The sequence below is a fragment of the Netta rufina genome (assembly GCF_964035555.1).
Source record: "Netta rufina genome assembly, chromosome: Z".
NCBI lineage: Eukaryota > Metazoa > Chordata > Aves > Anseriformes > Anatidae > Netta > Netta rufina.
Window position 1 is genome coordinate 44819114 of NC_140126.1, and position 14201 is coordinate 44833314.

The 14201-nt window shown below is 41.2% G+C and overlaps 1 long non-coding RNA gene across 1 annotated transcript in view; it reads right to left on the minus strand.

Annotated features, from left to right (window-relative positions):
* LOC311221212 overlaps positions 1-13678 on the minus strand; it is a 46493-nt gene extending 32815 nt beyond the window's left edge. Inside the window, exons 1-2 of the long non-coding RNA XR_014619297.1 lie at positions 13400-13678; positions 1452-1560 (exon numbers count right to left, since the gene is read on the minus strand). This is a non-coding gene — a long non-coding RNA (uncharacterized lncRNA). The remainder of the gene's footprint in view (positions 1-1451; positions 1561-13399) is intronic.
* Positions 13679-14201: the final 523 nt, after the last annotated feature.

A 14201-nucleotide genomic window follows, 5' to 3' on the forward strand; every position in this document is an offset into this window, starting at 1 on the left:
GCACTGCATTCAGAGATTATTCACGTGGATTCATAAACTGTCCTGTCTGCAGTTGTGTATCAAAACTGGGCTTCAAAACAGACAAAAGCAATAACGAAAGTAGAAGAAAACTCCAAACCATCCATTTCCAATGTTCACACAAAATATGGCAGAAGTCACAGTAAACAAAACTTTATGCACCTCCTATATTAAATGGGGATTGTGGATTTTTTTTTTTTTTTTAATTTTTATTTTAAGTATCTTCCACACCTGAGCTTGCTGGTGCTACATCTTCCACACTAAATGATAAGACATTTGCTAGCTGATTTTCAGTGGCGGCTTGTTTGTCATATTTAATCCTTTACTGCTCACAAACTAAGGAACTGAGGCTTCTGTTTCCTCTCAGGCTCAATGAATGTCAGATTCAAAAAGTAAAATTACATTTATTTATTTACTTACTTACTCGATAGTTTTCAGAAAGAGACAGGGAAAATTTACGGATTAGAAACAAAGAGCTCAGGCAAATGAACACAGGTAAAACAGATTACATAAAGAGAGACAAACAGCCAGTCAGGAGAAGAATGCAGGGGAGGAAGGCAGGGAAGAGGGGAAACTTGTCTGGACAGTGCTACATGTCACAGACAGAAAGCTTTGATCACCTTTCTTGTCAGGATAGGAATTTGGGTGATCAAAACCAAAAAATCACAGCAGTGGATTACTAAAAAGATTAGTATTAGGAATTAGCTATACCTGCCTTAGTGAAAAAGCAATGCTGGACTATTAGATAGCCACAGAGAACTGTGTGGAAAGAATGAGATTTGTCTCCTTTCTTCAGCTAACGAATCAAAGAACAATTTTGGTATTACACATTGTGCATGTTCAGTTACTTCATTAGAACAAATAGGAGACAAAAATAAACTTTAACTGATGGAACAGTAAATTTGACCAAGTGTATAAAGGGCACAGAGCAGACGTATTGAGGAGCTAGAGAACAACATGCCCTTAAGTTCAGACATCTAGTGAGAGCAAAGCATGTGGTTCTGTAGCAGCAGATACCCAGAGAAGACGCTTCATTATCATGATACTTGAGCAGTTTCCTTGACTTTGAAACATTAAAAACTTAAGCAGTTGGTAATATACGTGCTTTCACTGAACGGTTCACATGAACCCTGGAAAAAAAAAATAATAAAATTGATCAAAACTTGCCTCCATATAAACTATATTCAGAGTATCTGCATGTGGAGTTTGGTGGATTTTTTTTTTTCCACGCCCTTGGAAAATAATGGCATCAGGATAGTCTGTTGCTCAGACAGAAAAAAGAAAAAACAGCTGAACAATCAGCCTGTAACACATGACATTGTACTGGTTGCCCAACAATTTTAACAAAGAAGCAAATAAAATCCTGAAAGCTAATAAGGCTAACATGCATTCTTAAAATCTTGTAGCTAACTTTCAATGACAATTAGTTGTACCTTGTACTTGAAGTATGTGTGGCCAATAGGTGAGATAAAGGCAGGAGAACCAGCTAATTCAACCTCAGATGAACATAGACCTCCTCCCTCAAACAGAATGCAACTGAACCTGAAACATGAGAAAGATTCATATCGTAAGTTTTCATATCATGTAAGTTTTACTGAGAGAAAACTGAGATAACAGTGCGTCAGCAACATGATGCTATATGAGATTGTTAGTACAGAGCACACATTAATTGGCCATTAACAGCACACGTAACATCCTAAAAACACGTAGACTGAGTTTCTATATAGCCTATGTTTATAACTAACAATTTTAAATGTAAGAATATCTATATTTGCAAATTCTAAGCCAACAAGTCTTTCTTGACTCCTGTTTAAAAAAGAATAGACTAGGTAGAAAAATAGATGAATTTCACTTTCCTAAACTGTAACATTCAAAGCCCACAACCACGCTGTAAGAGCAGCATCAACAAACAATGAAAGCTCCTCATAGAACAACTTTTAAAGTCAGTTACAAATAAAATCTGGACCACTAGTTTAAAGCTGTGTCACAGCTATTTAGAGCCCTTGATGAATGAAGCCTGTAGACTAAACCCACATCCTAATGGACAATTTAATTCACAAAACCACTTCTATAAGTGGAAGACTTCTGGCTTGAAATGCTACTAAATTAACTGGCACAGATTACCTGCCAGCAGAGTGGAAAGAATGGTTGTTTGCAGGCACTGCCAAGGCACACTACTAATCAAGCTGTAACCACTGTCTTCGAAAAGTTTGGACAGCTTATTGCAGACTTACCTACATCACTCATTCATTAAGAATGCTGGTTATAAATAACAGTTGTCTAAGTGCTAGCATTTACATAAGAATTTGAAGCTTTCTGCTTGGCTAAAGCCTTGTTTCGGGAGCTAACAATTCAGTATGCTTCCTCTATTTCTAAATTACAGCTAAACTGCTGGCTTAGCCAGTTGCCAGAAATCACTAATATTGCAAGATTCACAAGATTTTAGAGAACCCAGATGTTGGACATCTATTTTGATGTGGTAGCTACAAGAGGATCATAAGCATTAACAGACTTAAGTAAGCTGTTATTACGACGTGTATCAAATTCAGAGAGAAAACGATCAGTGGAGCCATGTAACATTTTCAAGTTGTTTTCAAATTACAGAGAATAGGTTCAAATTTGATGAAGAACTTGCATGAAGACACTACATATATATGAAGTGCAAGTTTAAAAAATGCATTTGTATCTTAGGGAAAAATATTTTCTAAACTATTGAGGCAGTGGGTTTGCAATAGATGAATAGTTAAATGCCCTGCAAAGGGCATTTCCCTTTCCATTTGAAGAAACAATCAGTTTCAGCACTTTCATCAGCGTATTGATAACAAAATGATAATCTAAACTTTATGTCGGTTTTTGTTATCTTCATTATGTTAACAGACTTTTGTTTATTTATTTATTTACAAGCTATTAAAAACTATTGGGAAAAATATAAGGGATTAATCTTGCATCTGAGATACTTCCATGTCTCTATACACACATATAGTATATATACACACAGGTTTTTAATCATCCTCCCATTCTAGTCAATGGCAAACACTTATTTGGAAGTGTCATCATATCCTCAGTCACATGCACGCAGGAAGTGATAGAGAGCCAGAAGATCATATTTTATTTCGTTATGAAGCTTCTGTTCATCAATTCATTTAATGGAACCGCTAAGGAATGTGAATAGAATTAGTAAGTGCCAATGAGTTCAGAACTGCGAAGAGCTAGAAATAAAAGGCTGTAAGACTTATGGGACGTAAGATCAAATACAAGTGGAAGCACAAAGAATCAAGAAAGCAAGTTTTAGTTTCTCCTATTGCTACCAGAGACATTGTCTTTCAAAACTAAAATCTTTTAGAGGACAATTTGGAGCCAGAGTTAATATGTAAATAATTCTAAAGGAGGGAGGTATCTCTATTCACTGACCGCCTAGGAGAGGACTTGGAACTGTAGCCTACTTAAATTCTTCTCTGAATAGCTCTTCCCCCGTTTAAACCTTTTCAAAAGATCCTTCGAAGACACCAACATTAAGACATTTCAATATTTTATACTATTTATGCTTTGCCTCCAGAAACCTCCCCCCAAGGAGGGGAAGGGAAAAAGGCAAAAAAGCAAATAATCCTCTTGGAAACTACTTGGAGTCGGGCACTTAGAAGGCTGACCTTTAGGTCACGTTTATCTGTGCCAGCATCAAGTTTTCCTGTTTTGTATCTGGTCTAATGAAATTCTTTGGCTCATCAGTGACACAGGTGTGTTTACTTGGATGCTTAATGGACTACACTGCATGAACACACCATGGAAACGACTGAAAGATACATAGGAATACAGAAATGCAGCTATGTAAGGCTTGAAGTCTTGTATTTCAGTCCAATTAGACATCCTGCACTTTTAGCATGGAGAACCTATGTTTGTATTTCAATGTCTGAGTGGCTAAGCCTTTCATAAAGAGAAGGAATAAGTAAACTGTGGGCTAATACTTCTTTCTCAAATTATTTTCACAACCACACAAACCTAAACCTCACAGAGATCTCTTTCACTAACAGTAAGGGCTTTCCTTTTTTGTGAGGAAATGGCTGGAAGAGGCTGACGCTGTCAGGGTTTTGGTGGGAGGAAGGTGCATTTACTGCCTGCTGCTGAGAAGCGTACCAGTGTGTTTTCATACCTGCCAACCTAGAATCTGAGAGCCTGATGTGAATAGCTTAACTGATTCATGAGACAAAGAGAGTGTAATTTAGTCAAATTTTTGCTTCAAAACGTACTACGCATAATACCTTGACTGCCTATTTTAAATCACACAGACGACAATCAACCGTAGTGCTAATACAAATCCTGTATGTAACAGGAGTAGAAGGGCTGAGGTAACCAACAGAATGCAAACAAAACCCAGCAGACTGGTGTTTCAAGTCCAATCCATCCCAAAGTGCTGTCTTTTAAAGACCTGGAGACAGAAATAATCCAGCCGCTGGAAACTGAACATCTCCCCCAGTGAGCAAAGAAAGGGCCTAACAAGTCACTAGCTATCCGAATAGCTCCACTACCCACACAAATGATTTCAGCCTTCACAAAACACAGCCTTCAGAATCTGCAACTTGTTTTCATAAAGGCAAAGACTTTCAAAGCCTTCACTTCCCACACTTACCCTATTAACAGGAAGCCTGGCATGTCAGGAAAAAAACACCTCAGTGAAACCATTATAACTGTGACAGACTGCATACAGCAAACAAATGTCGTTGTAAAAGCAAAATGCAGTGAGTGACCTGAATACACACGATGAATGGGCTCTACAGCTGACTGCATAACGTCAGGACAGCTTGGCTGCATTCGTGTCATGTCAGACTAATTATCCTGGGCACAGGCAGCTCTCATGAGCCTTACCCGTCTCATTTTAACTGATACAGAGAGAGCATTGCAACTCTGCACTCCGTGTCGGTGCTTTTGCACGATAATTCCTCTGTGCACGGGGAGAGAGAAAAACTCCATTCTCACAGGCCATCGGATACACAAGTCAACAGAGCTTGGGCTGCAGTTTGAACAGCGTCAGTGCTTCCTTGACTCTCAATATTTTCAAATATATATATATTTTTTAACTAATAAAGTTACTGGAAATTCACTGAAATACGGGGAAAGAAAATTATCCTCCATCCCAGTCTCTCAGTTTTCCATCTTACTCAGACTACAGTAGTAAATAACCAAGAAATGTCAGGTGAAACTTTTCCTATTCTCCAACAAAAAAATACACAAGAGTCAGTCTCCCTATAAATTCCCATTAATTTATATGTTAATCTGTAGTCAGCATTGACTGACTATATTATTAAGAAAATAGTCTACAAGGATCCTCATTGTTTTTAACCAAACCAGTTTCAGCGCTCCAGAGCAGATGCAGATCCTCTCAAGAATATTCCCTTTTGTAATTAAAACTAGCAGTGACTGCACTTCAAAATTGCTGCTGTGTCTAAGGCAACAACTGCAGGTACAAAAGCATCCAGACAGGCCTCGCTAAAAAGGAGAACCTAAGACACTATCAATGACTTAACAGAAATCACCAAGACACGAGCTACCTGTACTAAGAGTGCTTTGAATGTAGCTCTAGCTGTAAAATGCTGACTTTTAAGCCTCTCCCTAAGTTCTTGGAGAGGACGGAAAAGAAATTTTGAAGTTTCTTTGCCAAGTTTACATGATTCTGTCATTTTCTGAACAGAAAGAAGATTCAATCACTAGCCACATTATCCGATTGTTTCAGTATCACAAAGAAGTCTGATAAAATGCTGCAGCCAATGTTATTCACAGTCTAATTTTTAATTAAGCAAAGAACATGTATACATCAAAGAACAAGCAATGCTTGCAGCACTGAGCATATACAATATTAAACGCAGGCTCTGCCTTTACACCCCCCATACTCCCCTCCACACACACACATTACCATGGTGATTTGTAAAATTTTCTGTCTGGGATTTCTGCGTAGTGAACTGTTTGAAATGGTCTCATCAGCTTTGAATAGACGCAAATACAAATTAAGTTACATTTAGAAAAACAATAAGCCACAGTTTGATAAAGCTCTCTTTAGAGCGGAACACTAACAAAGATATCTTAATATGACCTCAACCAGTAGATATTAAACCAACAAAGCCTTCACATTATGCTTTCAGTCCCTGAAAGAAAGGGAACTGAGTTTAAGGATTAGGAAAAAAAAAAAAAAAAAAAAAGAAAGAAAGAAATAGCAGACCCACAGCATAAAAAAGCATAATTTGGAATCACCCATTATCTGTTTTAGCATTTGAACAGTCATCTGCACAAGTGTTGCTTTCAGTGCAATGAGTTTTATTTTCATAGAGTTGTGTTTTCTTTAAAGGAATTCTTAATTTATATAGTATTTCACTAAAATGCACATTTACTTTTACAATAGCATGTTTTGAGTTTCCCAGAAATTGGATTGCTTTATCCAGTCTACTTTTAACTTTTATCAGAAGTTAAAAAAAAAATCACCTTAAAAAACAAGCCTCATCTCACTATCGATACACACACGTATCCTGAAAACACAGAATGCACAGGACTGGAAGGAAAGACAACTGCTGGTTCGTTGTGCCCCAACCAAAAAGTAGGTTCAACAAACAAATCCACCGCAACTTTCAGTACCTAAATTCTCCTGCATGTGCTATGACAGTGCCTCATGCTTTGGTTTGTAAAGCACATTGGAATACAAGTAAAGCAATTATGAGTCTCATGAAGAGATTCAAGGGACAAGACTGTAACTCTGACTCCCAGGTAATGACAAATACTACGCTTGCAAACGTGTTCTTGTAACACTGTAGTGGACTTTCTTCAGGCACAGTTGTAATGGATTTAGGATCTCAATGAGATTTTCACCACCAAGTTCATGATAGCCAGGGCTTTACTTGAAACACTCAAAACTGAAAGGAGTCTCTCACCACTCCTATTGACTGCCCTGGAAAGGGCTGCAGTAAGTGGAAGAAACACTTAATAACCATGCACGGGTGAAGAAGAGGCTCCAGAGCAAGGATTTACACGCTTTTCTTTAGAGCCCACATAACAAGCTTGGCAGTGGTGCAACCAGGGGGATGGTCCACGAGGGAAAAAACAGCGTGTTAGAGTCGATTATGTGTTTCACAATAGAGCCTACACTGACATACAGCCCCTTTGAATTTGCCTCAATACAGCCTTAAGTCCCACTAGCATTCTTCGAGGGCATCACAAAGCTTCACTTACCCATTACAAGACAGCTTAGCAGTAAACAGGTTACAGCAGAGTCAAATAACAGAGCTGAACACACCTAGATTTATCCTTCAAAGTCGCTATTTCAACACTGAAATAAAAAGACCTGACTATGCAGCAAGCCCTGGCTCTACCAGCCACACCAATACCAGTGGCATACTCCCTGTGAAAACCGAGTGAAAGCAGAACACTTAAATATTTGTCTAAGATGATTTTTTTGATAGGACAGCATCAGAGGAAAAAACAGAAAAGAAAAAGAAAAAAAGAGAATGTAGCAGAGTTACTGATTTAGGTAGTCTTTCATTAGCTCCATAAATGATTTCCTCCCACCTACAACGAGTAGTGCCAATAACACTTTTTCACAAATTGGCAGTATCTGGCTTTTACAAAATGGGAAAGAAAAAAAAAAAAGTTTTTTAAAATGCACCCTGTACGTGAGGACAATAAAAAGAAAAAACAACTAACAAGCAATATGCACATGAAATACCAAAACTAAACCAACTATTTGAAGACCACTCCACCAGCCCCATCCCATAAAAAATAGAGGTTACTTAAAACAGTTTATCTGCTTTTTTCTAAGTAGACTGACTTGGATACATCACCACCAAACGAAAATCTGCTAAGCTCCTGTTTCTGAACTACTACACATACTCTGGACTACAGAGAAGTATTTCTCTCAGATCTCAAAAACTGTTTATACAGTTCAGGTAAACAAGACCGCTCTTAACTTCAAACTATTTTATTTTTTACATTAATTTTTATTTTGGTTATCTTAAGGAAGAACAAACCTTACAAAACACATCATATTCAAAAAGGACTTCAGTATGGAAGATCAGGGCAAGACACCATTCACTTGAAGGGTTAAGAGGGGAAACAGGTAATTGAGCTCAAGTGAAAATTTGTTCTCAGGAAGCTTTAAAGGAGTAGGTGGAGTTCCTTTAGCAGTTGGGGTTTGATGAGAATAGCTGCATCACGTGGGGCCAATTAAAAGACATGTTATCAGTCAGCACAAGAATTACTGAACATGAGCCACAAGATAAAGCAGCCAATAAAAGTAACAAAGAGCTTTCTGCATGTAGTAATAATTCAATGTTTAGTAGTATTACCAATTTCATGAGAAATTGGGTTGTAATTTATGAATGTCCTGTTTAAGTCTTGTACAGAAACAGTCTCCAAATTCTGTTGCTGACTACAAGAAAGAGGACAGGTATCATTTTACAAAAGGTGAGGGAAAAAAATATATACATATATATCCATACAAAAATAAGGCTATGATTTAGACAGAAAATGTACTAAGTATAATATAGAAATTTCCAAATTCATTCAAAAAGACACATTTTTCTTATGGGGACAACTGAAATCTTGACTGGAAATGCTTTGGTGATAATGTACTTGCTATCCTGTGGAAAGAAAGCTTTCTTGAGAAAACGCATCTGAACTGCATGCGGTAACTGATAAAGTTCAAGGCATGTACAGTCAAAAAAAAGAACTGTCCAGTAATTTGTAACAAAGCATGAGACACCAAAATACTCAACAAACAATGATGCAGTCTGTAACCAGTTACTTGGTTCATGCATTGTTTTGCCATTATATTGTGATTTATATACCCATGAAACAAACAGCTCTCTGTTTTAGCTTAACTGGTTAGAGATAGTTACAGTATTTTATTCCTGCTTGCCTAAAGCACAACCATAAATACAGTACTCTGTTGTGATGTGAAAAGCTATTGGATCAGACCTGTCATCACTGTGTGTGATCTCTTCCTGGCATTGGGAACCCTCATCTGTTTATATGAAAATTTCTCCTCTATTATCCTGAAAACGAATCACTTTTTCTCTCCTCTACTACATCCTCTCCTCCCAGGAAGAGGCAATGTAGACAATGTTTTATATAGTGCAAACCAGTCTTATCATAGCCCGAGGTGGAGCTGTAACAATTATATATGGTGGGGAGAGGATGCAAATTCTGTCCAGCAAAGGAACTGGCAGTTTTCTAGTAGCCACAGTGTTAAATCACAGCCTCAGGTAACTGCAATAGGTTAGACCTTTGGCAGTACTAGATAGTGGCCTATACTATGATCCATACCTTTACCACCAAACAAGCAAGCGATTCATTGAACACAACCCAGGGATATCCGTTTAAGCTCTGTGTTGAATAACCATAATTTTCAAGCAAGACGAAGAGCAGTTCCTCGTTTTCCAGGGAGCACAGTTGTCAGCAGCTTGCTTTCCCCCATGTATCACCGCAGTGCGCTGCTGAATGCGCACAGAGGAGGTATCTGTTCTCCCTTCTGCATTTCATGACGAATACTACTGAACTGATCGGACAGAAAGCTAAATCAGAGCAGGAAGTTAACATCATATATTCATCCTCCCAGGAAGCTTGCAAGATCTGCTGATGATAACACTGACACCTTATGTCTTCCTCCTTACACCTTCCACTCTAAACCCGTCTGTTAATAAAATACTGACAAGGAAGGTGGAAAACCGCTCACATAACCGTGCTTTTGTTACAGGCAAGAAAACTTCTGTTCCTATTGGATTGGAGAAGGTATTGAGAGAAACTTCTGTTCCTTTCGGGACAATGGCAATCACTGGACTAAGAAGCTGATGTGCTGGATTAAATTACACCTGCACACAACACAGAGAGGTAGAAAGAGTCTGGAGGGGTCCTGAAGCACTGCTACCTAGCTATGCAGCAGGCACTGAGAGCAGGCCCTTGTACAGGGCACTTTCCCGAACCACCCGCCCAACTTTTTTGCATTCTTTTTGTTGAAAACAGTCAGCACTCTCATTGCTAATCTCCTCTTCATCCTGCCCATTAAGTGCAGCCCCTACTTCAACACAGTCAGTGCAGCTGTTTGATTATTCTCTCACCCACTTGCACTTGTTTCAGGTAGCTTGTGTGAATTCAGTATTCCTTGACATCATCAGTAGCCATGCAATAGAACAAGAGATACTAATCATGTAAGCCCGACTTGCTTCAAAACACCCTGAAATCTTGAAGTGACTCAAAAGCCTCTTGAGATTTACTGATTTTTTCTTTCCCAAACAAAAAGGAATCCAACCCATCCAGCATGCTTTACAGAAACATTCTTCCTTTCACCCCTATTCCAACCCCCAATTCAGCTACAGAAAGGAACACTATGTCCCTGCTTTTCAAACATATCTCAATCTAGGCTATTTGTAAGTTTGTTCTTGAAAAAGAAACTTCATTTAGCTGTGCAGTCATCATCATGTACACTTACTTTAGATGTACGATAGAAGCTAACAGGAAAAAAAGCAAGAGAACTCTAATACTTAAAAAAAAATAATAAATTAATGTTAGCCCTGCTTTAAGAATTGATAAAATTGGATTAGACAACAGGCATGTATGTCCTAACTTTATATATGGAGTAAACAGCATCAAATTCTCTACAATCCTTCAACATATTCAAGAAATCATTTATTTGTACTTGGGGTATGAAAACGGTGACTAGCATTTTCACAACATCCAGTTCTTTTAAAACTCTGTTATTTGCTAACAGGCAAATATTAATAGTAGGAGACATGGGACTAATACTAAACATGCAGGGCAGTTAGTAGCAAATGTGCTTCCATGAAGTGACAACAAGCAAGGTTGTAAGAAGGGCCACATTATTCATCCCCCCTTTCCTCATATCTGAGTTTACAGAGAAGCATACAGTGAGAAAAGATATCCAGAGCTAGGGAGGTCACCAGAGATAACTGGGTCATTCAGGTGCATGTTTATGTGACGTGACAGTCCCTACTACCAGGCAGAACCATATCTACTAAAAACACACGCTGCAGCAGTGTATTTCAGGAGACTCTGCTACTGGATGCCTAGATTGGGGCTGTCAAGTGTAACTGAGAGTTGCAACTAAGTGGCTGAAAACTGAACAGTCATGGGACGACTCAAAAATAAGTGAAGTTAGGCCTATTTGAATTCTACTCAAGTGCTCAGCGGTACTAACCAGAACCCAGTGATGCCTGCACACAAACCGGAACATACAGGAGTCATTACAGTACTTGCAAAACAGACTGGCAAGAGATTTTCTTAGCAATGTATTTTGCTAGGCTTGTTTGCATTTTGCCACATGACAACAAGCTCAGTTCACAAAAACAAAAAACAAAAAACAAAAACGAAACAAAAACCAAACAGAAAGACCTGAAAGAAAAGTGCTTTCAGGAAGTACTTCAGAATTTTTTACATTATTGAGTAACTTAATTCAGCATTATGCTTCGTGCCTAAAGGTTGGTCTATGAATCATATTAAACAAAGCAAGTTTCTCAACACTACCATAAGTTTGAAAAAAAATCCTGAAATCCGGGAAACTGCCACCTCAATCATAAACCACATAATGAAATGTTCTACTGGTAATTCATATGTCAGTAGCGTGAAGAAAGTCATTTGTGTTTGTATAATAGAGTATTTGTATAATTGTAACACTAGCAAGAAATCTTACTGGAGAGAGAAAGAAGAAACCCCTTCACACCCCACCTTTGAGGGTCAAAAGGTCTGGCACAAACATCTAAAGGGTTTGTGCAAGCTCTGAAAGGTTTGCTCAAGTTACCAGGTGCTGGACTAACTCCTCCCCTGTGGACAATGAATTATAGCAGCAGCTGCTGATTAATGTCATTTCACCACCACAAGCCATTACTCCTTCTAGAAATGTAGAACAGTGTTGATTATGCTTCTTGTTGGGGGAAAAACGTGAAGTGTGAACATCTAATACATCTTGCTTACTGCAATGCTTCCGTGGGACACGGTTCGATTTCTTGACACTACCCTAGGACTAATGTTTCGATCATTGCAATGAGTGCTCTGATACCTAGGAAAAAAAGTCACAGTAAAAATAAATACATAAATAATCAGAAAGTCACTTTGAAGACAAACCAAATTTCTTTTCTACCCTTCCTGTTTCTAGAGCAACTATATGTATTTTTCATACATTAGAAGCCATGACAGGATGTGCAAAACATTTTTAACTGCCTTTTCTCTTGTCACTGTGTGGCTTGACACCATGTCCGCAAGCATTCCCCCAAATGGCCATACTGCAAGCCACCACAAAGATGCTGACGTGCTTATCAGGTCAGAATTACCAACAAGCTTCAAAGTAATTTGTTTTGTGTGGTTATATGGCAGTGTAAGTAAATTGTCTATATGCTGTTAGTGAAACACATTTTATATCAAAGATCATGCGTGGTACAGCTGCAACATTTCTGGAAAATTACACCTGCCAACAGGTTCAGTGCTCTTCACCTTCTGTTCCAATGGATTACAAATACGTTATAGACTGTATATTACATATATATATATAATATGTCATAGACTGTATATTACAGTTTTTTGATTCCCAATCTATACATCTTTGGTCTAAATATGCAGGAACTTCACCAGGAAGTTTATTGAATGCAGAATAATTGATCTCCTGCAAAAGGGAGAACACCCTTTCCTCAGAGTGGAAATCAGATAGGAAATATTAGCAAGATTTTAGGTATTTTAGGTAATTTTAGGTATTCAGACAACAGTATCCAGATTCTAGTCTCTCACCTAAGCTGATGGGCAAAATCAAATCTAAGAGAGGAATGAAGTACGTAATGGCACAAGGATTTGCGTGCATGCTGGAATTTATAGGCAGAGCAAGATTTCACTGCTGCTGTGAGCTGCTACTTCGATCACTAACGCTGGGAACAATTTGCCGAAACCCCAGCCTGCAGCACGTTATCTACAGCAAACCCCTTCCAACCTTCAAAAAAGAAATAAAAAATCATTACGAGCGCAATCCAGCTGTTTCACTACGCCTGCCCAAGCCGTACCCACGAGCACCGTGCCTGCCCCAGCCCCAGCCCCAGCCCCAGCCCCAGCCCGCTCCGTGCCGGTGCTGTCCTTGAGGACGAGGTCAGGCCGGTGGCCGCGCAGCCCCCGCCAGGTGCGCGGCGCTGCAAACCTCAACTTTCCGCGGCGAAAATAAATAAATAAATAAATATATATATATATATATATAAAAAAAAAGGGGGGGGGGAGGGCCCCTCCTGAATGAGCGAGCGAGGGAGCAGAGCTCACGGCCTGCCGAGGAAGCCGCCCGCGGCCAGCCCCGCACCTGACAGCGCCCCCGGGGCTGGGCGGCACCGGCAGCGGCACCGGCACCGACCCCGCCACTCACCGCCGGGCTCCGCTGGGCTCCGCCGGGCTCCGCTCCTTTGTCTGCCCGCCCGCCCGCCGCGCCCCGTCCCCGCCGCCCTCCGGAGGAGGCTGCGGGCGCTGTCGGCGGGGGAGGCCGGCGCGGTCACATGCAGCGGGGCGGGCGCGGCGCGGCGCGGGGCCCCTCGCGGGCTGCCGGCGAGCCCGGCCGGGGCGGAGGTGAAGATGGCGACCTCGGCGGCGGCGGCGAGGGGAGCGGATCCCCGCGGCGGCCCGCACCGCTCCGCACCGCGCCGGGATGGGCTGGGCTGGGCTGGGCTGGGCTGGGCTGGGTTGGGCTGGGCTCGGCGGCAGGGGAGGGGACAAAGGAGGCCGGGCGGCGGCGGCGGCTGCCCCTCAGCCCTCCCCGCGCACCGCCCGCTCCTCCTCCGCCTCCGCCGCCGCCGCCGCCGCCCGGTGCCGCCCGGTGCCGCCGAGCCGCCGCCGCCGCAGCGCCCTCTGGTGCCGGGGGGCGGCCCCGCGGCGCAGCCCGGCCGCGGGTGGAGGCCTCAGGTCGCTCAGAGCGTGGGCTGTCCTCCGAAACGTGCTGCGAGTGGCACGCGTGGAGTGTTTTTCACATACGAAACATGGCACGTTGACGCCTCGGCTCCGCCGTGTTCACGGTCCCCACACCGAGAGGCCGCCCTCCTCCTCCTCCGTCTCGCCCATGTGCTGCTTGTGCTCACCTGGTGCAGCCTGCCTGCTTCAGGATAAAACTGGAAAGGTGGCAGGGCTGAAAAGTTTCCAGTTAGCTGAGCTTGGGCAGTGCCTCGGAGAAAGAAACT